The sequence below is a fragment of the Terrapene carolina genome, unplaced genomic scaffold (assembly GCF_002925995.2).
Source record: "Terrapene carolina triunguis isolate 2854851 unplaced genomic scaffold, T_m_triunguis-2.0 Scaffold192, whole genome shotgun sequence".
NCBI classification, from domain to species: Eukaryota; Metazoa; Chordata; order Testudines; family Emydidae; genus Terrapene; species Terrapene triunguis.
This window is the reverse complement of record NW_020664543.1, coordinates 19,520,788-19,545,531: the sequence shown is the minus strand read 5'-3', so window position 1 is coordinate 19,545,531 and position 24,744 is coordinate 19,520,788. Positions and strand designations below refer to the sequence as shown.

At 45.7% G+C, this 24,744-nt stretch overlaps 1 protein-coding gene across 2 annotated transcripts in view; it reads left to right on the top strand.

The window, feature by feature from the left end:
- The window catches only part of B3GNTL1 (UDP-GlcNAc:betaGal beta-1,3-N-acetylglucosaminyltransferase like 1), a 303,787-nt gene that overhangs the window by 245,112 nt on the left and 33,931 nt on the right, over positions 1-24,744 (top strand). The gene's annotated exons all lie outside the window — the stretch shown is intronic.

Sequence of the window (24,744 nt, the reverse complement as noted above, 5' to 3'; positions counted from 1 at the left end):
TCTTATCCTAAATACCAGGAAGTCAGCTTTGGTTCCCACTCAGAAAATCAAGTTCAGCAACGCCCTAATAGACTCCACGAGTTCAGAGTGTTTCCACTGACCAACCATTTTCAGGCAGTTCACTACCTTTGCCTCAGTCTGCATTCTCAGCCTTCCATGACAGTTCGGATGTGCCTGAGGCTCTTGGGTCACATGTCTGCTCGCAAACATGTGGTCCAGTTTGCAAGGTGGCACCTTCACCCTTTTACAGATGTGGCTCAGGATTGTTTACTGTTGACTCTTCACCCCCTGGACAGACTAGTCCATCTTCCTCACCTGGTCTTGGACACTTTGCAGTGGTGGACATATCCAGAGAAGGTTTTCCAGGGCATTTTCTTCATCCAGCCCTTACCAACCAGGTCTGTTGTCACCGACGCCTCCCTCATGGGTTAAGGACCATATCTGGGGGCACTGAAATTTCAAGGTATGTGGTCAGAGCAGGAATCCACACTGCATATCAGCGTGTTGGAGATTTGGGCCATATGCAATGCATGTCACACTTTTGTGGACCATAACAGGAGCTCAGTGGTTCACATACTTACTGACAATACCACCACGATGTGAACAAGCAAGGGGGAACCACACTCCACAATGTTCTGCCAGGAGGCAATCAAGTTGTGGCAGTTATGCATCGAGGAGAACATCACTCCATTAGCTGACCCACTTGCCCAGTTTCCAGAATCACGTCACTGACCATCTCAGCAGGAATTTCTCCCTTAGTCATGAGTGATGTCTGAAGACAAGTGTCCTCCAGGTCATTTTCACAGTTTGGGGCATTCTGATGTTCAACCTTCTTGCTATGAGGGACAACAGGAAATCCTGTCTGTTCTGGTCTTGAGAGGGCCTCAGTCCCGGCTCCTTGTCCAAAGCTTTCCATCTCAGCTGGCCTTTGGCTCTCCTGTATGTCTTTCCCCAGATCCTGATCATCCCACAGGTCATCCTCAAGCTGAAGGCAGATCAGACAAAGCTCATTTTCATTGCTCTGGTATGGCTGAGGGATGTCTAGCCTTCTACCTGGACAGGACTAAACCATGTTGTGCATTGCCTCACCTGTTTGTGTCATATGCCAATCGTATGAAGGGTCAAGCAGTCTTTTCACAGACTATCTCTAAATGGATAACATCCTGTATCGAGACTGCATATGAAATAGCTTTGGCTACACCTCCTCAGTTGGTGCGAGCTCATTCTATGAGAATGCAAGCAGAGGCACCGACTTTCCAAACTGCTGGGGGGTACTCGACCCCTGGCTCTGACGCAGGCCCTGCCCCCTCTCCACCCCTTTCCCCAGGGCCTCACCCCTGCCCGCCTCTTCCTGTCCCGCTCCATCACCGCCCTGTCTCTTCTCGCTCCGCCCCCACCCCGCCTCTTCCTGCTCAGTAGTGCCCCTCCCCGGAGTGCGCCATGTCCTCGCTCCTCCCCCTCCCTCCTAGCCTCCTGCGCACCACAAAACAGCAGGGAGGGAGGGGGCGGTCTTGATCCACGGGGCCCGCCGGCGGGTGGAAGGTGCTGGGCTGGGGTTGTGGGGGAGCGGATAGGGGGGCTGCCGGTGGGTGCTCCAGCCCCGGAGCACTCATGGAGTCGGCGCCCTTGAATGCAAGCAACGTCAATTGCGGTGTTTGGTGACATCTCAGTATTGGACATTTGCAGGGCGACTACATGGTTGTCCATACATACATTTACGAACCATTATACTGTTACTGCATCTTCCAGAGCAGATATAGGTTTTGGTAGGGTGGTCCTGCAATCCTAGTTTAGATAGGTGATTCACATGCAGTACCCACCCTAGGAGGCAGGGCTTGGAGTCTAAGTGGAATACAAAGTTACTTATTGTAACTGTGGTTCTTCGAGATGTGATGCAGACGTGTATACCACAACCCACCCTCTATCCCCTCCACATCAGAGCCTAGTTTCTGGGCATTCAATGTGAAGGAACTGAGAGGGGTCGAGGCAGTGCTGCCTCATATAGCCAGGGGAGGGGCTATGGCCATGAGACATGAATGCTGCTCTGTGGGTATTGTTAGGCAAATGTCTCCAGCTCTGGTGCGCTGGGCATGCACACCCCAGTAGAATACACGTCTGCATCACATCTCAAAGAGCTACAGTTACAGTACAGCTACAGTAGGTAACTTTCTTTGTGTAAGGATAGAGTCTGAGTGAAGTGCAATATGCACTTAAAATATGTTATTCCATTTCATACAAAAATAGTAACATGGTTATAAATGACTCTTTGCTGCTTTTACAGATCCAGACTAACAGGGCTACCCCTTTGATACATGGTTATAAATGTTCTCATCATACTATCAGCTAAAAGATATGGCAAACACATGCTATTTGTAGGAACAAGCAGCCAGGTCCATCCTTAGGCATATGCAGCTGCATAGGGCACCATGAAATTTGGGGCACCAAATTGCCCCAAATTTCATGGTTCCCTAGGCAGCTGCGTGCTGCATACGCGGCAGCACCAGCCCCAGCGACCAGCCTTATCCCTCGGCCGGCCCCCCCAGCAAGGGGCAGGGCCATCCCTAGGGAGGTGTGGGGCCCCAGACAACTCCCTCTGCCCTGCCTCTTACCCTTCCCCCCCCTGCTCTGCCCCCGGCCTGCCCCCATTCCACCTCTTCCCCCAGCAACCCCGCTCTCACCGGCAGCAGCAGGAAGTGGAGCAACCCGGCCCCAGCCCACTCTGCTCTGCCAGCTCCCAGCTGCGGCGCTCGGCTTCCCGCCGTCGGTGAGTGCAGGGAAAGGATCGCCCCCCGCACTCACCGGCAGTGAGAAGCAGAGAGACGCGGCCCCAGCCCACTCTGCTTCCCTTGCCCCGGCCCCAGCCATGTCATGCGGGTTGGGGAAAGGGCTGCCCCAGGTTCTCACCGGCAGCGGGAAGCGGAGCGCCGCGGCTGGGAGCTGGCGGAGTAGAGCGGGCTGGGACCGGGCTGCTCCGCTTCCCGCCAGTGGGTGTGGGGGGATCTCTTCCCCCAAACCCACTCCCCCGAGCAACATGGCTGGGGCCGGGGCGAGGGAAGTGGAGCGGGCTGCTCCCGGCCCCCCACTAATCCCCCGGGCCACTCTGGGCCTGTGGGGCCCCCAAAAGTGGCCCCCCACAGCTCCTGCCTCCCAGGCCCTGGGGGGGGGAGGCCTGGGGCCCCACACCGCCCATCCACGGCGGGGCTGCGTAGGGCACCCAAATGGCTAGGGACGGCCCTGCAAGCAGCATAAGTTTCACAAAATTGTTCTTCAATGTTTCTGCAAAGTTTAATACCTAAAATGTATTAAAATCCCACAAACTGCATCTCTGGGATCCAAACAGTTTTAGCTCTCATTGACATATATTCTTTGGTTATGTATGCTTTGTGCTACAGAGCCAGGATTCTCCAATCTCATGGAATATCAGAGGTAGTTTATTAATGAGATGTATTCTATCTAGTAAGGCAGTTAAGGCAGTTTGTAAAAAGCATTGATTTTTAGCATGCCAAAGGGGAGAAAAATGAGCCATACCTTAAACCATTGAATTCATTGTGGAATAAAATCAGCTTAGTAAAAGAGAGCAGTAATAAAGCCTTACAATTTTCCTTTTCTGCAGTATTACACATGAAGACTGATATTTATATGTAAGGTGTTATTGTTTTTTACCTGTCTGCAAATTTTGATTAAGAGAAATTTCACTACCAGTGCATACCTTTTTTGCACTGAAAAATGACAAGTCAGGATTTTTATCCAGAAACAATGAGACAGACCAAAGCAAATGGTTTACAGTAATATCAAAGAATTTTCATGATATATTGCATGTTGAAAATGAAATTAGCTTTATAGATCCTGATTCTGCACCCTTGAAAAGAAATTGTTATAAACAAATAACAGCTCACAGACGCCACGTGGATTCAGAGCCCATAGACTTGCAGTGCTATCCAAGCAAAGGAAAAGAGAATATTCAGTACCAAACAGACAGGATTGGGTAGTTTTAGTGGTTTTCTGAGGAAGGGACCTCATTTAAGTGATGATCATAGGAGTAGTTAGTTAGCTCATTTCTTACAATACTATATTCATCCTAAAATAAACATACAAAAAGATTAGTGTAACATATATTTGTAGAACTGAAACAAAGTTGAGGTCAGTTACGTTTTTAACTTTCACTTCCACTTCTGCATTTGGCATTTTAAATACCATAGGAACTAATGACCTCATTAGTGTCTTGAAAAGTAGACGACACTAACATTTGATGGTCTGTATCTTTGCTTAATAAGTCTTTCATGAAAAAGAGGCCGCACTACAAACTCTGTCTCAGTCAATGACCCGTGACCTGATGGTGAACTCAGACAGTAATAGAACCTTTTAACAATATAAATGTAGTAACTCAGTGGGACATTAGAATCCAGCAATTAAATGAAGTTCACACAAAGTTCAACAGAACAAATAAACAAAAACAAATCAGTTCATCCACCAGAATAGTCGTAGGATTCAACTGAGAAATGGGCCTTTCTGCGAGGTTAAGATCAGGTTCTGAACTTACTGCAAATCCTGGGGTGCTTGGATCCTGAGTCCGAGATAGAGTCCATCTGAAGTTTAGATTGAAAGGTGTTACTTTTTTCTTTCAAAACCTTATATTTGAAAAGGTCTCTCTCCAGCCCTCATTGAATTCTTTACACTTTTGGATTCATCTCTGTTATAGGCCTCTATGATTCTCTTCTGCATAAAAAGCCAGGCATCCATGGGTAGACTCTCAGGCCAAATGTGGGACTTACGTCTGTGCAACTGGTGGTATTGCTCTGTTGATTCACTTATGTAACCCCATCCAAGCGGTTAGTGGGGGGCTCAAACAACATGGAGGAGAAGTTAATCCTGCTCAGAGAGAGCTTAAATCATATGGCTTTTATTGTCACTCTGTCTGCCATTTCAGACTAGAAATATGCTGCATAGAGCAGATGTTCCCTGATTCCTGCATTCACCCAGCCGGTCACTGCGCATTTTAACACAGAGCTCCATTGTTGCATTATTGGTGTGGATGGGATAGTTATAGCTGTTCAGGAGCAGAGGAACATACTACATAGCTACATTACCACTCTGCATGAATGCCCCCACTTCACTCCTGCAAAATTTTGGCTCCTGTACTTCCATCCATCCCTCATGACTGATGCGTGCATAGGAGGCATAGCAAGAAAGATCTTGGGAAAATTATGAAAGACTTAGATATAATTTTCCAAATGGAAAAATATACACTACCAACAGATTTTCAGTACAAGAAAGTCACCAGAAAATGAAAGAAACAGAAATGAAATCTAGTTCAAGAATTTGGCCCAAGATGGCAAGTTAGAATCCAGATCTGAACTTCTTCACATTCAGGGATATTTGGATCCAGCCTTTCTGTTCAGGCCCATCTTTCACAAATTGAACAAAAGCTAGGAAATGCAACTCAATGCCACTGGTAGCTATTTTGCTAGTGCAGCTTAATCCTTTCCATCACGGGAACCACAATTTGGCAGTAACTGAGCATAATCATACCTTGTAGTTGTTGCTGATGGCTATGAACATGTAGTAATGCAAAGACTGAAAATAACTGTGTGAGAATCTTTTTTGGGAGGTGGTTTGTATAGCTAAAATAATTGCTTTTAGTCTTATTCGTTTCAGGCACTTCCTTTAATTGCTGTTTGCAAGTTGCTACAGTTCCCTTCTTTTGCATCTGCACTGGCTCTTGAAGTCTGGGAAAATGGCATTCCTTTATCCCCCAAGGCAGGAATCCCAGCTACTTGTTCTGGGAACATCCCAACATAAGGGGCATCCTAGGTGAACCGGAAACCTAAGGGGTATAACTGAAATTATCTCTTTTGACACTCCTTAAGCTACATTTTGCTGAAATAGGTGAGCTACATTATGTGTTCATTGCTGGTTCACACAGACTAAGTCTTTAATTATCATATTGATTAGAAGTCATTCACATTTTTCTCCCCTTCAATCCCACATTCACTTAGTGTTCGTTCATATGATGCGGCCTGAAACTATTAAAGGAATCTCAAGGTTACACCACACAATGCAAACTCTCTGGCTTATCTTAAATTTTCTGCAAATGGGCATGTAGGATATGGTGATACCATGCAAACATTTACCTGTTTGCCTTGTCTTTTGAGGATCAGTGGATCTGCCCATAATAGTTGTTCTTTGGTAATGAATCTTCAAAAGATGCCATAAAAGTGCTCTCCCATAAACTATGATACAGACAAAGGGGATTATAGTTTTTATATTTATTCACCTTATTTATATAGCCTAAAATAGGTATTCGAGAAAACATCTTATTGTCACTGAAGCTAGTTATCAATTTTCTTGTGTCCAGGACAATGATCCAATTAGTTGGGAATCTAATGCATTTTGGGATCTACTTGATTTAGTAAATGGTGCTATTCACATACTTTGAACTTTCCACACTTGTCAATCCTGAACACAACACTGATGTAGGGCAGTTCATAGCAAGCATGAAATTAAAAGAAAAGGACATCCCTGGAGTTGTCTTTTGAGAGATGCAACCTGGCAGGTGTTCCCCATCCCCTCCCATGTCTTCTGAGGCTGGCCACTGAGACCACTCCGATCATCTGTCTTTGGGAATGGTCACTAAATGAGCCCAAGCACTATACCATGACAGTCATCAAAGTCTTTAGGAATAGGGCCATTTGCCTTTCTCTCACTGGTGGGGCATTGGGACAGCTGGTGCAGACTGATCATGCTGTTGGGTGTGCTTTCTCTGTGCAGGGTGATCCCCACCAAATATGGATGAGGATTCCTCAGCACAGGAGAATGCTGCCCAATAGAGAGTGGTGCTTCCTTGAGCTACCGATCTACCTGTTTCCTCATGCCCCTGTCTCTGCTCCTCTTCTTTCCCATCCTGACTCCTTATATTCCCCACCAACCCTATATTCCCTGCCTAATTCTACTACTTTCCCACATACCACCAAAATTTCCTGCTGCTCTCCTTGCCTCTCCTGTTTCCCTCATTCCACAACCCCTTGGCATCCCATATTTCCAGTCCCAGCTCCTCTCTCGTCCATTCCTCTCCATGCTATCTGTTCCCCCTGCAAATCCTGTTCCCATCTAAAACTCCTATATTCCCCCTGCCTGCCATCACCTAAATAACATTCTTGTAATGTATTGTTTGTATGTATAATATGTATATACTGTGTTTGTAGGTAGAGAAAGAAAGTGAGGTAATATATTTTATGTGACCAACTTCTGTTGGTGAAAGAGACAAAGTTTTGAGAAGTTGGTCCAATAAAAGATAGTACCTCACCCACCTTGTCTTTTCAATATTCTGGGACCAACACAGCTACAAAACTGCATAAAACAGTGTTTGGATATAGATATATGCACTGTTCCTTTATGATCATTGCTGACTTTTTGCTTTTTATATGGTGTATAAATTCTGTTTTATATCAAGTGTGCAGAAATAAGCCATGTATCTGCTTGCCAGATCGTAACATCACTCTTTTTATTTTACTATGAAGAATTTTAAACACAAAAATAAAATTGGTATTCTACTTTGACAGTCCTGAGATGTTTTATCCCACAAATTACATGTTACTATGCATGTTATTAACACTGAATCACAGTAACGGGGTTTTTGTGCATTCAGAATAGCCTGGCAATGTGGTACATGGACAGAAAATATACTAGGATATGGTTAATTGTAATTCTTGTTACTAAAGAAACCATTACTATCATTTTAGCTCTTAGCATTTTTATGTTTCAGGGTGTCTTCTACAGAGCAAATCTTATCAAATTAGAGTATTGGGTATCATTAAAGTGACTTCTCCACAGTGCAAGTGACTGCCTTTCAGTCTTGACCTGTATCACCTTCTGATACAGTGCTTAGGGTTCTTTTTAGCAGAAACTGGCAGTTGAACCAAATGGATGTTTTTGAGGGTTTTTTCCCTAATTGCCAGCCATGCATACTACCTCAGTTCTGAGAGTCATGCTGGATTCTTTCTGGGCCTGGCTCTTGTAGTAATGATTCTGCAACATATTCTGTCCTCACAGCAGCCCTATAACTGCTGCATCTTCACTGGTGTTGTGATGATCCAAAAGGAGGCAGAATTTGACCCTGCAGTTGGAAGATAATTAACAATTCTGTTGGTGCTGTGTAAACCAGCATTACTCTGGCTTGCGTTCTCTTTAGCTGTGTTGATTCTTCAGTTCTGACACGAGTAAAAAATTTTCTGTATCACTAAAGTGAGGTCTGATTCTGAATACTTACAGAGAGCAGATCTGATGAGTTAAGGGGCCATTTCTACACAGTCACTTTTCAGCGTAGAATCATTAAAAAAAAAAAAAACTTTTCACTTAACCTCTCTTTTTGAGAAACTAGCAGAAGTCTAGAATTTCCACTAACATCTAATTCTGGAAAAATACTTAACCTTCATATTTCTCGCCATTAACTTTCCTTCTGGGAATATAGCATGCTATGAAGAATACGAAAAAGGCAAATGTCAAAGGATGACAGCAACAGCTAAAGCCCTGCGTCAGGAATGTGCCTTTGTGATTGCATTAAAAGATACTTTGTGCCAAATCCAAGATTCTTTTCATTTGCTGGCATGGCTGTTGGGAGTATACCCCTTGGCCTTCAAGACATTGCTGAAATTTCATATGGAATGGCTATTCCTAGTGGGTTCATTTATTTATGGGTATGAAGTGTTTCCAAGTTATGACACCACCAACAGTGATGAAGTGCTAAGTAGCCATATATGGGATTGGCTGAACTCAAAAACTCATAGATGCTAATGTTAACTGAGCTCTCTGAAGCCAACTAATAGTCCCCAGCTGAAATCCTCACGCCTCAGTGCTACATGTATTACTTCCGGTTTTAAGTTTCTCAGATCACAGGGCTGGTACATGATCAAGACTCTAATAAAAATACAGATTTCCCTAGTATTAAAGTTTAGAAAAGTTTATAAAAACAAAATGCCAGGACCAGATTAAGGGAAATAGTAGGTTCAGTGTAGCCTCTGTGCATTAAAACTTTTGAGTTTTTTTGCATATAGTTTAACATTACCCACTTTATAAAAATAATTTGGAACAACTCAGTTCATATTTTTTGTCATTGATATCCCACTATAAGGAGGAAAAGTTAGAAATGTTATGCCAAATTCAGGAATGAGGTTAAAGTTCTATCCCCACACACATTCTTGTAGACCTACTGACACCATTTACAGATTTATAAGTGAATCTGAATTGCTATAACACACACCGAGAAGCAGAATAAGGAATAAAAAAAAATCTAAGTTAAAATAGGATGAGAAATGTATCTCCTCTTCCAGATCTTTGGCATATTTGGCACTTACACACCAAGTGAACAGGGTCAGAAAGATGGTTGAAAATATGAGGTTTCAAAGATGAGAGGTAAGGACGATTTCTTGCGAGGAAAAGCAGGTTCTTCCCAAGATTCCATTAGGAATGCAGGGAAAACAACAGGCAGCTTGGGGATACGGTGAGCAAATTACTTATTGTACCATTACTCTTAACTACAATTCCAGAGAAAGATCTGACATTTCCTACATGTATAATCTGATGATGAGTGTATTACAAATACTGTAAATTAGAACAATCTGGATTTCTCATAAATATATAGTAAAAATTATAGTAATATTCATTTTGGGGGGAGGTGGGGTTGGTGTTTTTTTTTACAGTTAACTGTATATTTAGGCACAAATGTTTTCCCACACATTTGTTTAAAACATTTCTGATCTCTGGGATACAATCCCCAGCACATATTCCCTACATATAATTTGCCTCGTGCGTGTGAATCAGTATAAACATTAATCCAAAACTCAGGCAGATAGAAGCATTGCCCATGTAACATGTTGATTTTTCAGGTCTGTGTAACTTGATAGAGGTGTCCATTTCTGCTGGTGCTCAGTCAGGCTGACGGATGTGAAAAAATAGCTAGTTTGGCTTTTTCAGGGTTAAATCTGCAGGGTGTGCTAGTGAAATCATTTACTTTCTCTTGTATATAAATTTAGCATTTTAAGAATTTGGGAGATTAAGGATAAGTTGTTATTAACTATATGACTTTCTATTCTGCCGAAGCTAATATGAAATCTAAAGGGCGTGGGGGTTTCTTTCAGATGTGACATTAAAATAAGTACCACGCAGCACTTAATTGCCAATGATTTTGGATTTTCAGCTCCAGATATGTTTTTTCATAAGGTGTAGATGAGAGAGCTCAGTGCATAGGAAGTTAGTGACTGGTCTTTCATCTCTGGAGACCTCACGACAAATCTTGATTTAGGTGAGAAAAAGGAAAGAAAAGAAAAAGCAATTGATTGTTCTCACCCCATTTCCTATTTGTCCACATAATTAAAATACCAAATAATTTGGCACAATCAACAGTCTCTGGTCACAAGAGGTCCAAGTTTAGCTAGGATGTGATCACTAGGATGTGTCTACTACTCCTGATCAAAGCAGTTTGCCAGTACTGTGTGTGGGTAGTTCACTCATCCTTATTCCATGCTGTTCCTGGTTCTAGATAGCACTCTTAGGGCTTGTCTACACTTACCGGAGGGTCCGGCGGCAGGCAATCAGTTTTCTGGGATCGACTTATCGCGTCTAGTGAAGACGCGATAAAATCGATCCCTGATCGCTCTGCCGTCGACTCCGGAAATCCACCGCGGCAAGAGGCGGCAGCGGAGTCGACGGCAGCGCGGCAGCGGTCGACTTTCCCCCGTCCTCACAGCCAGGTAAGTCGACCTAAAATACGCAACTTCAACTACGGTATTCACGTAGCTGAAGTTGCGTATCTTAGGTCGGACCCCCGCTGTAGTGTAGACCTAGCCTCAGTCTCTCACTGGCAGAAATACAGTCCTAACTCAGGCAAAACTTAGATAAATTGGATTTTTTAAGTGTTAGAAATGCAGGTTTGAGCCCTAACAGAATTTGCCCAATTTACTCCTAAGTGTGTCTCTATACTGAGAGAGGGGGCCATTGCAAATTGTACAAAATGGATGGTGGTTTTGCTTGTTAAATGCAGTGCTTTACCACTTGCATACAGCAACAGTGTTTCTGACAACTACTCTGGCACACCCACATGCTGTGAACCTTACAAGCATGTTTGTAACACTGTATTCTGGGACTCTTAAAGCACCTATCCCCGATTACCAAGCACTGCTGCTGGGAATAGAGAACTATTGTAAGTTCCCAAATGCTGTGTGCTACACTGTAGAATGGAGTTAAGAGGACCAATTGAATTGCTGAGACTACAGTGCTTTTGACTCCCCATCCACGCTCGGGAGAAAGTCATTGTTTCCCATATCAGGTCAGTCAGTCCTCAGCTAAAGACCGTGCTCAAGTGTTGCAACCAATCTGCATCACTAATTGTAAAATTCCTGGCAGGGCTGCTGTGTATGAACACAACACCATGTACAGACATTGTACACTTACGGTGCTCCAGAATATGTTAGCCTAAGACCTGATTCAAAGCCCACTGAAATCAATAGGAGTCTTTCCATTGTCGTCAGTGGTCTTTGGATAAGGCCTTTTAGACAGGGACCACGTTTTTTTTTTAATTGTGTGAGTAGCATTAAAGTAGTGCATGCTTTAATGTGCCAGTTTTCAACTACCTTTATACTTGAGACATAAATTCACTGGAAATCAATTTACAGGCAAGTCGCATCTTAGGCGCATTTAACATGCGTGAATTCAGCTTTGCGCAGTCGGCAAAAACGGAGAAAAAAAAGAAAAACAACAATATAAAAACTGCATCTGTAGTGCGGGCGATTCTGCCCGCCATTGAACTCAATGAGTGTTTCACTATACGCGGTTTTCGCTTTACGCGCTAACCGCGGAACGGAACCGCCGCGTAAGATGAGACTTGCCTGTATTGTACCTAGTAGAGTGGTTATTTTTAAATGTGAAATGGAATCCTAGTTTAAATACTAAAAGAATCCTGAACATAAACCAATGTTTTCAGCACAATACATTTTCTTTAAACCACTGTAAATGATACAATCTTTAATATTACACTATACAGTTGGAATAGTTATTTGAAAAATCTAAGTAAAATGATTGAAGACAGTAGGAAATGAGAACAAATGAAAAAATAAAAGAAATTGTTGCAAGCATGAAACAGAAGTGATTCAGCCAAATCGGGATGAAGGGATCAAGAACAAAACGCCTGCCTTGGATCGCCTTTTCTTGTTGAGAATACCCTTTGAATTTGCTGAAATTGATAATCCCACCCAATCCTCAGCATTTACAGATGTTTCCTTGTTACGGTCCCACAGCCGTGTGGACTCAACATTTAGTATCAGTCTAACATTTGTTTACATTGTCTGATCTGTATAAATTACATTGTGGAATTTATTTCAAATGTGCAGACACAAAAATGCACTCGGACACACAGACATCTGCTAGCTTGCTGATTTTATTTTAGAGCACATTTTTTAGTCATTTTGTCAGCCTTACAACTTTATTTGAAAGGATTGTTTTTCCAATGATTTCTTCCACTGCTCCTTTTCTTTTAGAAATGTTGTTTGTTATAAATGTTTCCTTCAGAAAAAACAAACAGAAAAAACCCAACCAAAAACCAACAAAAAAAAAAAGAGAAAACAGTTAATTTCTTGGTGTTACTCTTAAATAATCCATAGGAAGTTTCAAAGTTGTCACTTTCTGGATCAATTTCCTTTTTTCTGGTGTGAGTGCACAGGCACACTGTTTTGTTATTGTATGATTGATCATGAATGTTGCGTTACACATACCGATTTGTGGTTATAGGGGTTACTTGTTACTGTTTGTCATGGCAGACTGTTTTTTGTTGCAGGACTGCTCATAAGTTCTAAGCTTTGCCTACTTGGTTTGTTGTTGTAGGCAAGCTCATGAGCACCAGGGTGCAAACTGACTTTTCTTGTGTCACTGGGCTATGCACACTGGTTTGTTGCATTGTAAATGTATGTGGTTTTGTAATTTAATGGAAAAAGGGACATGGAAATAATTGTGTAGGTTGAGGAAGAAAGGGCTGAAGGAAGGCTATAAAGAGTTAAAAGCGATGCTATGTCAGTGTGTGGATGTATGAGCAGATGAAGTTGGGAGAAGGGAGGATTTGTCTTAGGGTTGGTGGCCCATATGTAATGGGTGGGAGGCAGTTTGCAATTATGTATTTACAGTATTTGAGCTGTGAGTTTGTGGTCCAGTATTATGTTTGTATAGTGTCTGGGTGTAAATGGGTTGTTGATGGCTAGGTAGAGTGCTGGCATTGATTCAGAATTCCATGATTTTGAATCTTTTCTTTGTTTTTATAACTGCAATTTTCTAATCAGGCTTTTCTTAAATAAATTATTTTTAAATATAACCTTAATTCTGACTTAACGAACTTTTGTCTGGGAATTTCATTAGTGTTTTTAATACATTTGTCAAGAGAAAGTAGCAGCATCCCTGCTATTTAAATCTACTTATTCTCAAGAATATACATTAGATAGGTTAACTGTGCTAAATAGTTAAACTTGTTCTTCTGCATGCTGGAATTGTAGCAGAGTTTTGTCTTCGAGTGCATGCATATGTCCATTACACGGTAAGTGTGTGAGCATCTTGTGCACTAGTGCCAGAGAGTTTTCCGTAGCAGTACCCTTAGGGGTGTCCCCCCTTTTGAGGGATGTGCCTTGTTTTCAGCCAAAATGGATGAATCTTCCCCAGCTTTAAGGAGGTTCTGAAGTCTTTGAGCCTCTACACCCCAGTGATGAAGAGGACAAAATATTATCTTCAGTACCAGCCTCGAGAACAATACTAACTCTTCCATAAGGCTTACCATTCTAAGAGGAGGCAAAGGCCACAGAGGAGAAGACAAGTGCCTTGTTGGTCTCAAGGTATCTCCAGGCCTCAAAGCAGCAGATTTCCTCTTATGTAAAGGACAACTCGCTACCCAACTTGGCTCTCACTGCCCATTCCCCACCTTTCTGGAACATGCTATCCCATTTCCCACGTGCGGGGCAATCCATCACCCTGCACAAATGGGTACTAAGCACAGTGGAGGGGAAGAGGGAGGGGCCAAGAGGAGTAAGCAGCAGGCAGGGAGGCCTCAGGGGAAGAGGTGGAGTGGGGCCCCAGAGTGGAACGTGGGCTTGGCCTCTGCTTGAGGAAGCCGAGCAGGGGCAAGGCCCCGGGCCAGGCACCAGTGGCTCTTCCCACTTATAGGGAGCTTCCCACGCTCGTAGCCAGCTTCCTCAAATGTAAGAGTCACGCGCCGCCTATGACTGGTCCCTCAACAGGGATATCCTACTTTGGGTATTCTGCATAGGAGATTATCGATAAATAGATGTGTCTGCAACTTGCCAGAACAGGAAGTGTTCCCGGTCCTGTACCAGAGTATCACAGCCCCTGATCTTTATCAAACACTTTCCTGTTTCCATGAAACAAGGACCTCCTCCATGCATACCCACCTGTTCCCCTGATTCCCAGGGTTATTATCAAGCTCAAGCAAGATCATGGCAGAATGATCCTTATAGCTCCCACCTGACTGAGACAAATGTAGTATTCAGATGTCCATAAACTGTCCGCTGAAGAACGCTGTTACCAATAACCAGAGACCTCCAAATACAGAACCAGGGCCGGGTGCTGCACCTAAATCCACAAATGCTGCACCTTATGGCGTGATTCATTAGTGGTTGAATGCAAAAGAGGCACACTGCTTGGTGGCAGTCCAGAATGTTCTCCTTAATAGCAGAAAATCTTCAACAAAGACTGCTTACCTTAGTGGAGACATTTTTCCATCTGGATGGGCTCTCACAGTGTCTTCCCCATCCAGTCTAATATTCAAAGAATTCTGGACTATCGTTTTGCAACTTAGAGTCAGGTCAAGTCTTCAGTTCTGTTACAAGAAGAACAGGAGTACTTGTGGCACCTTAGAGACTAACAAATTTATTTGAGCATAAGCTTTCGTGGGCTACAGCCTACTTCATTGGATGCATGTAGTGGAAAATACAGTAGGAAGATAGATATACACAGAGAACATGAAACAATGGGTGTTACTATACACGCTATAAGGAGAGTGATCAGTTAAGGTGAGCTTTTATCAGCAGGAGAGAAAAAGAACTGTTTGTAGTGGTAATGAAAATGGCCCATTTCCAGCAATTGACAAGGAGATATGAGGAACTGGGCCGGGGGGGGGGGGAATAAGCATGGGGAAATAGTTTTACTTTGTGTAATGGCCCATCCACTCCCAGTCTTTGTTCAAGCCTAATTTAATGGTGGCCAATTTGCAAATTAATTCCAATTCAGCGGTCTCTCATTGGAGTCTGTTTTTGAAGTTTTTTTGTTGTAATATTGCGACTTTTAGGTCTGTAATCGAGTGGCCAGGGAGATTGAAGTGTTCTCCAACTGGTTTTTGAATGTTATAATTCTTGACGTCTGATTTGTGTCCATTTATTCTTTTACGTAGAGACTGTCCAGTTTGGCCAATGTACATGACAGAGGGGCATTCTGTTACAGTGCATCTGGCGGCCATCTTGGCGGTTACAGTGCATCTGGCGGCACCCTTGCATAGAGGGGAGAAATATTTTCACTCACCCAATCATGGCCAGGTCCTTGAAAGGTTTAGATTGATTATTCCCACCTGTCAGAGACTCACCATCTTCCTGGGATTTGAATTTGGTGGTGTTTGTGCTTATGGATCCTCCTTTCAAGCCCTTAGCATCATGTGCCTTTCTACACCTGTCAGCCAAGATAGCCTTTTTAGTGGTCATCACCTCTGCCATGAGATTGAAAGAACTGAATGCATTGGTCATTCATCCGCTAGATAGAATTTTGTACAAGGACAAGGTTCAGCTTAGACCATATCCTAAATTTCTCTTGAAGATGGTCTCTGATTTCTACCTGAATCAGTCCATCTGCCTCCCAGTTTTCTTCTTGAAGCCACATATGTATAAGGACGAGTGAAGACTTCACATGTTCATCGAGCATTAGCTTGATACCTAGATAGGACAAAGCCTTTTAGGGTTTCTTTCCAGCTCTTTGTTTCTTACGCAGAACATGAGAGGTCATCCAATCACAACTTGGGGACTCTCAAAATGGATCACCAGCTGCATTACAGTGTGTTATGCTGCCAAAGGAATACCATTAATGCCTTTTGGCAAGTTTATGGCACACTCAGCCAGAGCACATTCGACCTTAGAAGCATTTGTGGCAAACATCCCAATTATGAACATTTGTAGAGCAGCAACATGGCCTTCGATTCATGCATTCACCAGACATTACACATTGTCTGCCGCATCAATGGAAGATGCCAGTATTGGCAGGGTAGTCCTACAGTCCCTCTTCTGATGAGACTCTGAGACCCACCGCCTGGGGTAATGGCTTAGGAGTCACCTGCAGTGTAATAGATACACGCTAGCACTCAAAGAAAAAAATAGTTACTTACCTTCTTGCTACTGCTGTTCTTCAAAATGTGTTGCATATGTCCATTACGCACCCATTCTCCTTCCCTAACACCGCAGAGGCTATCATTGGTTCCCAGTGTGAAGAAACTGAAAGAAGGGCAGGGCGACTCCACCTTTTATTTCCCTCACTTTGAGACACAAGGAGCTTGGTGGTGTGTGGAGGACCCCCCCTTACCAGTATTGCTAGGGAAAACTCTCTGGCACCAGTGCACAAGAGGTGCACACAACTACAGTGTAATGGATATATGCAACACAGCTCAGGAAACAACAGTTATGAGAAGATAAGTAACCATTTTTTCCTCAAAGCTTGCTTCAAGCTGAACTTCACGTCCTGCAACCTGACAGGTTTGGCTTTAGACTTTAAGGAATCATTGTCAGGCTGATCCTGCAGGTTTATCAGAGCACTTCAAGTTAAGCATATGCCTGGCAGAGTCTGTAGATAATTCAGAGTTCCCAGATGTGCACAAAATCCTATAATGAATAATTTGAGAATTAATCACCCAGCCTACCCAAAAAAAAACAAACTCCAGGGCATGGATTCTCATTGAGAATAAATGAACAAATCACATCTGCGATTTCTAGACCAGGCCATTTCAAGCTATGTTGGCCCTGTCCCTCATTGTCTCCCCCCCAAAAGAAGAAGTCACAAATTCATTGTCCAGTAAATATCAAAATTCATCTTCCCTCAACAAACAACAATCCACTCTCCTTAGGCAGTTATACACCTGAGAAATTTGGTCAGTCAATTTGGTTTTGGCAAAGTTGGGTGTAGTTCAAAATTGCACTTAAAACAGAAAGTGAGTCACACTCTTAACTCAGGAAGGATTATGGTATAGCTCAACTCTTCGTTGTAGATAATTTGAAAGAAACCATTTTAATGCAAGAAGTTACTGTGACTCTCAAGATATTTAATACTATACCGCAGCAGCTCACTCATTGAAACAGTCTAGTAACAGGGAACTGTATTTTATGACACAGAACATGTTCTGTTAGGAGTATCTCTCACACACACACAGGGCCGGCTCCAGGCACCAGCCCACCAAGCTTGTGCTTGGGGCGGCACCTGGAGGGGGGCGGCGCGGCGCTCCGGCTGCCGGGGAGAGCAGGGCCACGGCCGGGCTTGCCGCCCTCCCCCTGGCACTCTGGCTGCCCTCCCCCCGGCCACAGGGGAGGGGGGAGGCGGCCGGAGGCTTTTTTGCCTGGGGCGGCAAAAAAGCTAGAGCCGGCCCTGCGCGCACGCACACGCACACGCACACACACACACACACACACACACACACACACACACACACACCCCTCCGGCCTTACTCATGTGCATTTTGGGAATGACAGGCCTAAGTCCATCTTTTCAGATAAAGAGCAGAGTATAAGCACTAAAAGCTCCTTTATCCCTCAGTTCTGCACTTTGAGATATTTTTGGACTTCTTAAGGCTAACATATCTAAAACACTACAATATAAATCCGTTAAAAGCCCTAGAAAATGTCCATGGTGTTAATTTGTGGGAAACTAGTACTTGGAAAGATGGTGTATTTATATGGTGCAATTAGTTCTTCTATATTTTAGCACTGCTAAGAGGCACAACATCTTGAAAGGCAAAATTGAGGTTCTTATATTTTAAAAAAATACCAAGGATACGGTCAGGGCTAAGGAGTGGTTTTATATTTAAGTAACATGGAAAGAAATTATAGATAGCTGGAAAACCTATATATAACCAGAACATTTGACATCCGAGTCATGTTTTCAATTAGAACATTTTAGGGTTTTAGGAAACTAGTCAAGGGAAATGTAGAAGTTTATTATTTAGAAGGAGTTTTATATACTGTAATATTCAGGAGAGCTATCAACATTTCAGTTTTCTAAGGGTATGTCTACACTACGAGGGTAATTCGATTTTACTTAAATCGAATATGTGGAATCGATATTGCAAAGTCGAACGTGTGTGTCCACACTAAGGACACAGTAAGGACAGTAATTCGACTTTGTGAGTCCACACTAACGGGGCGAGCGTCGATATTGGAAGCGGTGCACTGTGGGCAGCTATCCCACAGTTCCCGCAGTCCCCGCTGCCCATCGGAATTCTGGGTCGAGCCGCCAATGCCTTCTGGGTAAAAAAAATTTGTCGTCATCCGTCTGTCACTAACGCCCTCCCTCCCTCCATGAAAGCGCCGGCGGGAAATCAGTTCGCGCACTTTTCTGGTCAGTGACAGCGCGGACGCCACAGCACTGCGATCATGGATCACGCTGCGACCATCGCTGCACTTGTGGCCGTTCTCAACACCTCGCAGCTTATCATACACCTTTCCCTGAGGCAGATGCAGAGAAATCGGGCGAGGAGGCTACGGCACCGCCGTGAGAGCCTGAAGTCGGAGAGTGGCACAGAGCTGTCAGAAACCACGAGCCCCAGCGCCCAGGACATCACGGTGGCAATGGGGCATGTGGATTTTGTTGAACGGCGATTCTGGGCCCGGGAAACAAGCACGGACTGGTGGGACCGTATAGTGCTTCAGGTCTGGGATGAATCCCAGTGGCTGCGAAACTTTCGCATGCGGAAGGGGACTTTCCTCGAACTTTGTGAGTTGCTGTCCCCTGCCCTGAAGCGCAAGGACACCCGCATGCGAGCAGCCCTCACTGTCCAGAAGCGAGTGGCCATAGCCCTCTGGAAGCTTGCAACGCCGGACAGCTACCGGTCAGTCGCGAACCACTTTGGTGTGGGCAAATCTACCGTGGGGGTTGTTGTCATGCAAGTAGCCAAGGCAATCGTGAAGGTACTGCTCCCAAAGGTAGTGACCCTGGGAAACGCGCAGGTCATCATAGATGGCTTTGCCGCGATGGGATTCCCAAACTGCGGTGGGGCTATCGATGGGACTCACATCCCTATCCTGGGACCGGACCACCAGGCCAGCCAGTACATCAATAGAAAGGGCTACTTTTCAATGGTGCTGCAAGCACTGGTGGACCATCGGGGACGGTTTACAAACATCTACGTCGGATGGCCGGGCAAGGTTCATGACGCTCGCGTGTTCAGGAACTCTGGTCTGTTTAGACGGCTGCAGGAAGGTATTTACTTCCCAGACCACAAAATAACTCTTGGGGATGTGGAGATGCCTACAGTCATCCTCGGGGACCCAGCCTACCCGCTAATGCCCTGGCTCATGAAGCCCTATACTGGCGCCCTGGACACAGAAAAAGAACTGTTCAACTACCGGCTGAGCAAGTGCAGAATGGTAGTGGAGTGTGCTTTTGGCCGTCTCAAAGGGAGATGGAGAAGCTTACTGACTCGCTGTGATCTCAGTGAAACCAATATCCCCATCGTTATTGCAGCTTGCTGTGTGCTCCACAATCTGTGTGAGAGCAAGGGGGAGACCTTTATGGCGGGGTGGGAGCTAGAGGCAAATAGCCTGGCTGCTGATTACGTCCAGCCAGACAGCCGGGCCATTAGAAGATCCCAGCGGGACGCCCTGTGCATCCGGGAGGCTTTGAAAGCTAGGTTCCTGAGTGAGCAGGGCAACCAGTGACTTTTCAGTTTGTGGACAGAAAAGCTGAACCTGCCCCCGTTTCTTTACCCAGTTCATTTTGACTATCCTCTCCAGTTACATACCCCCTTCACCCCCTTCCCCTTCCCAAAAAATAAAATCATTTCGATTTTGTTAATGAACACCGTTGTCTGTGTTGCTGTTTTCGCGGGAATATTTTAAACCGGGGACGCAGACTGTGGCGGGGGGCGGGTTCAGTGTTCTGATGCAAATGATGCTTCTAAACTCCCGCAATGCCAGGCTCCGCACTGGTGGACTGGTTATTTCAATGGAGAACATGAAAAACACCTCCCAGACTGACCAGGGTAACCAGTGACTGCACTGTGTATGTGTCCTGATGCTGGACCTGACACCGCCTCTGTACCCTGCTAAAGGTCACTGTCCTGCCCAATTACCAAGCCCCTTCCCCCCCTCCAGACAGACTCTCCCTCAAAAGAACCTGACTGAAACAGTAATGGAGAGAAACAAACATTTTATTGCGAACCAGACATGAAACGTGGGGGGTGAAACTTGGACGGGGGCTTGTGTGAGGTGGGTAGGAAAGGACTTATGAAATTTTGGGGAATGTCAGCCTTCTAGTGCTAGAGCAGTCTGCAGGGGTTGACTGAAAGTTTTAACGGCCCTTGCCGCCCCTCCTTCTTTGGAGTTTGGGTGAGGGTGGTGTGGGACTTGGTGGCGGGTGAGGGCGGTTACAGATAGACTGCAGCGGGGCTCTGTCCTCCTGCCTCCGGTCTTGCAGAACATCCACAAGGCGCCGGAGCGTGTCCGTTTGCTCCCTCATTAGTCCAAGCAGCTTTTCAGTAGCCTGTTGGTCCTCCTGACGCCACCTCTCCTCCCGTTCCATGACTGCTCGGTGCATTTGTGACAAGTTCTCCCTCCACTGTGTCTGCTGGGCTGCCTGGGCTCGGGAGCATCCCATTAGTTCTGAGAACATGTCTTCACGCGTCTTCTTCTTCCTCCGCCTAATCTGCGCTAGCCTCTGGGAGTGTGCTGACAGGCTGGGTTGGGAGACAGTCGCAGATGTGTCTGTGTGAATTGTGAAAAGGGAGTGAATTCCTGAGACAGATAAATGAAATTGTATACAAAGAACCTAGTCTTTCTCTGTGAACAAGACCATGCACTGCACCTCTCACATGCGCACTCAGGACAAGGTCGAATTTTCGGCCGTCGCCTTCAGTGCCTGTGGACTTGCGGAGGTCTTGGAGTGATCTGAGAAGCGTGGCTGGAGACCTGAACTTCTGGAGCGGGCAATAATGGTAAGCCGCAGACTTGTGGCTGCTTAAAACTCCAGCAGTAGCACTGGCCTCCTTTCACATTGAAAGCAATGCCAGTCTCTGCTGCCAGCAATCAGGACAGCATCAACTCTGCCCCTGTCCCACCCCCTCGCGGCTGTCCCAGGGAAAGATCCCTGTATGCTGCCCCTCTCCCTCCACCGCGTGGCTGTAAAGCAGTCCCAATACTAACATTCCCCTCCCTAATTCAAAGCAGGGCGTCATGAGCGACATCACCCTCCTGAGGATCCCGGACACCCAGAGAGAACGCATGCTGCGGGAAAGCATGCAGAAACCGGGGCCGTATGCCGCCATGCTATGTCGGGCCATGATCCCGGAGTACTTGATTGTGGCGTGGAGGGGGCATGTCTGCTACCACGGAGGGCCCACTAAGATCGCCCTACCCCGGAACCTGATCAACAGGCTTGAGCTCTACCTCCACGAGACCTACGAGGAGTTCTCCTACGAGGATTTCTCGTCGATCCCCGGCCACATTGACCGGATTTTCGCGTAGGTGCACTGGGACTTTGGAGTGGAGCGTCTTGGGCCTGGGAATCATGTAGTAACGGACATTGTGAAAATTTTTTAAAACACTTGGGACTAAATTGAGAAGAGCCTAAGACAGAGAAATCATGAAAACCCATTTGTTACCTTTGTAAATATTCCTGTTTTGTACCTGATTATTTTTTTACTAGTTTACAGAACTTTTATAAATGTACATTGTTAATAGTATAAATATTACCGTTCTGTTTTAAATAAATGTTTACATGTTTACAGCACTTACTGCTTGATCCTTCCCCTGATTCTGTGTCCGGGGTAAGGGATGGGGACGGTTGGTACGGGATCTCGGTAAGGGTGATGAAGAGCTCCTGGCTGTCGGGGAAATCAGCGGTGCCAGCGCTGTCGACTGCCTCGTCCTCCTCATCTCCTTCTTCATCTTCCCCGTCCGCTGTCATGTCCGACGAGGAACCGGCCGCGGACATGATCCCATCCTCGGAGTCCACGGTCAGGGGTGGGGTAGTGGTGGCGGCCGCTCCCAGGATGGAATGCAGTGCCTCGTAGAAACGGGATGTGTGGGGCTGGGATCCGGAGCGTCCGTTAGCCTCTTTGGTTTTTTGGTAGCCTTGTCTCAGCTCCTTGATTTTCACGCGGCACTGCGTTGCATCCCGGCTGTAGCCTCTCTCTGCCATGGCTTTGGAGATCTTCTCGTAGATCTTAGCATTCCTTCTTTTGGAGCGCAGCTCTGAAAGCACGGACTCATCGCCCCACACTGCGATGAGATCCAAGACTTCCCGATCAGTCCATGCTGGGGCCCTCTTTCTATTAGATTGCACGGCCATCTCTGCTGGAGAGCTCTGCATAGTTGCCACTGCTGCTGAGCTCCCCTCGATGTCCAAAGAGGAACTGAGATTCAAACTGCCCAGACAGGAAAATGAAAATGAATTCAAATTTTCCCGGGGGTGTGGCTGGTCAGAGCATCCGAGCTCGGACTGCTGTCCAGAGCGTCAACAGAGTGGTGCACTGTGGGATAGCTCCCGGAGCTATTACCGTCGATTTCCATCCACACCTAGCCTAATTCGATATGGCCATGTCGAATTTAGCGCTAATCCTCTCGTTGGGGAGGATTACAGAAATCGATTTAAAGAGAGCTTTATGTCGAACTAAATGGCTTCCTGGTGTGGACGGGTGCAGGGTTAATTCGATATAACGGCGCTAAAGTCGACATAAAAGCCTAGTGTAGACCAGGCCTAAATATAGCTTTTCACTATCCAGATGTCTCTTCAATTATTTTGATTCAGCCAGGGGTGAAAGTAACTTAAAAGTCTTACCAGTGTGGGGGCCACGCTCTGGGCCCCTGAAAGGGGCAGGGCAGAAGGGGTGGGGCTGGAGGTCAGCCTCCCCCAGCCAGCCATTCAGCGCTGCCCAGCCCACATCGCCTGGGGCTCCAGCCGCAATTTAAAGGGCCCAGGGCTCCTGCCACGGCGGCAGAGGCCGGGACCCCAGACCCTTATAAATCGCTGGGCCCTGGGGCAGCTGCCCCTTTTGCCCCCCCTCTTGGTGGCCCGTAAAGCTTTAACATCAGCTGCGTATGGGCCCGTACCGGTGGCCACTTCTTACTGGTATACCATACCGGCCCACTTTCACCTCTGGATTCAGCTCAGCAGTATGGTTTCAAACTTAAGTATTCCTAATTGTAATAGTATGTTTTTTAAAGATACTAACATCTTTGTGAGCTATCTTTAAAAAAATCATCTTATAAAAGAATTACCTCAAGTCAGTGTCTCTTGTTATTACTCCTAAAATTGTAACATTCATGCTGCATAGACTGAGCATAGAATGACAGTAGGCTCCACTACTGGATGTTTTGAGACCTAGTTCAAAAAGCTTTGGACCATTGTAGACCTGTTTCATTTTACTGTCCATTGCCATGAGGCGCTGAGCTCTCTCAAGTGTAGTTGAAGGTGCTCAGAATCTCACAGGTTTGGGCCCTGAGTTAATTTCTTGGGAGAAGTGGGAGGCATTTTTGGAAGACCAATTAACAATATCTTTCAGGACACAGACTGCATGTTCCACCCTCAGTTATTGAAGGAAATTGCCAAAAAAGGGGTTGGGGTGTGGTGCAAATAGGGAGGCTGTACAGGCCTAAGAACAAGGGGATAAGAATGACATGATTGCAGGAGTTTGAGATCATGGTAGGCATGGGGGGAGGGATAGCTCAGTGGTTTGAGCATTGGCCTGCTAAACCCAGGGTTGTGAGTTCAGTCCTTGAGGGGACCACTTAGGGATCTGGGGCAAAATCAGTACTTGGTCCTGCTAGTGAAGGCAGGGGGCTGGACTTGATGACCTTTCAAGGTCTCTTCCAGTTCTAGGAGATGGGATATCTCCATTAATTTATTTTTTATTTATTTAAAACCTGTCAATAACAACTTTATATGTGTGTACCATCCAGATAAAGGTGTGTGTGGAGGGGGGGGGATGTATATAGATGTGTGTGCACATGCACACTCTCTCTAGTAACATAAATATCCATCTTTTGAATCCCTTATAGTATCCAGTAATTCAGCCTTTACAAAATGTATCCTAAATTGTAGCCATGTAAGAGAATGCTAGTGTAGTGAATTGTTCAGATTGGGAAATGCTACAAATTATTTAGGGTGACATTTTCAAAAGTGACTTAGATGCTTAGCAGGGCCGCCTCCAGGCACCAGCCGAGCAAGCTGGTGCTTGGGGCGGCAGATTGAACGAGGTGGCATTCTGCCCTATCCTAGGGCGGCACGGCCGCGCTTTTTTTTTTTGTTTGTTCCACTCCGGCCGCCCTGTAGGGGGCGGCGGCGCGGAGGACGGGAGTGCCCTGCAGCAAGCCCGGCAGGGCAGTCCTCGTCCTTCCCTCCCCGCTGACCGGAGCAGAGGGCAGGCGGCGCGGCGCGGCGTGACGGGAGGGGCCGTGTGGCAGCGCCCTACTGTAGCCCTGGCTGCCCCGCTTCTCTCTCTCTCCCGCCCGCTCCCTC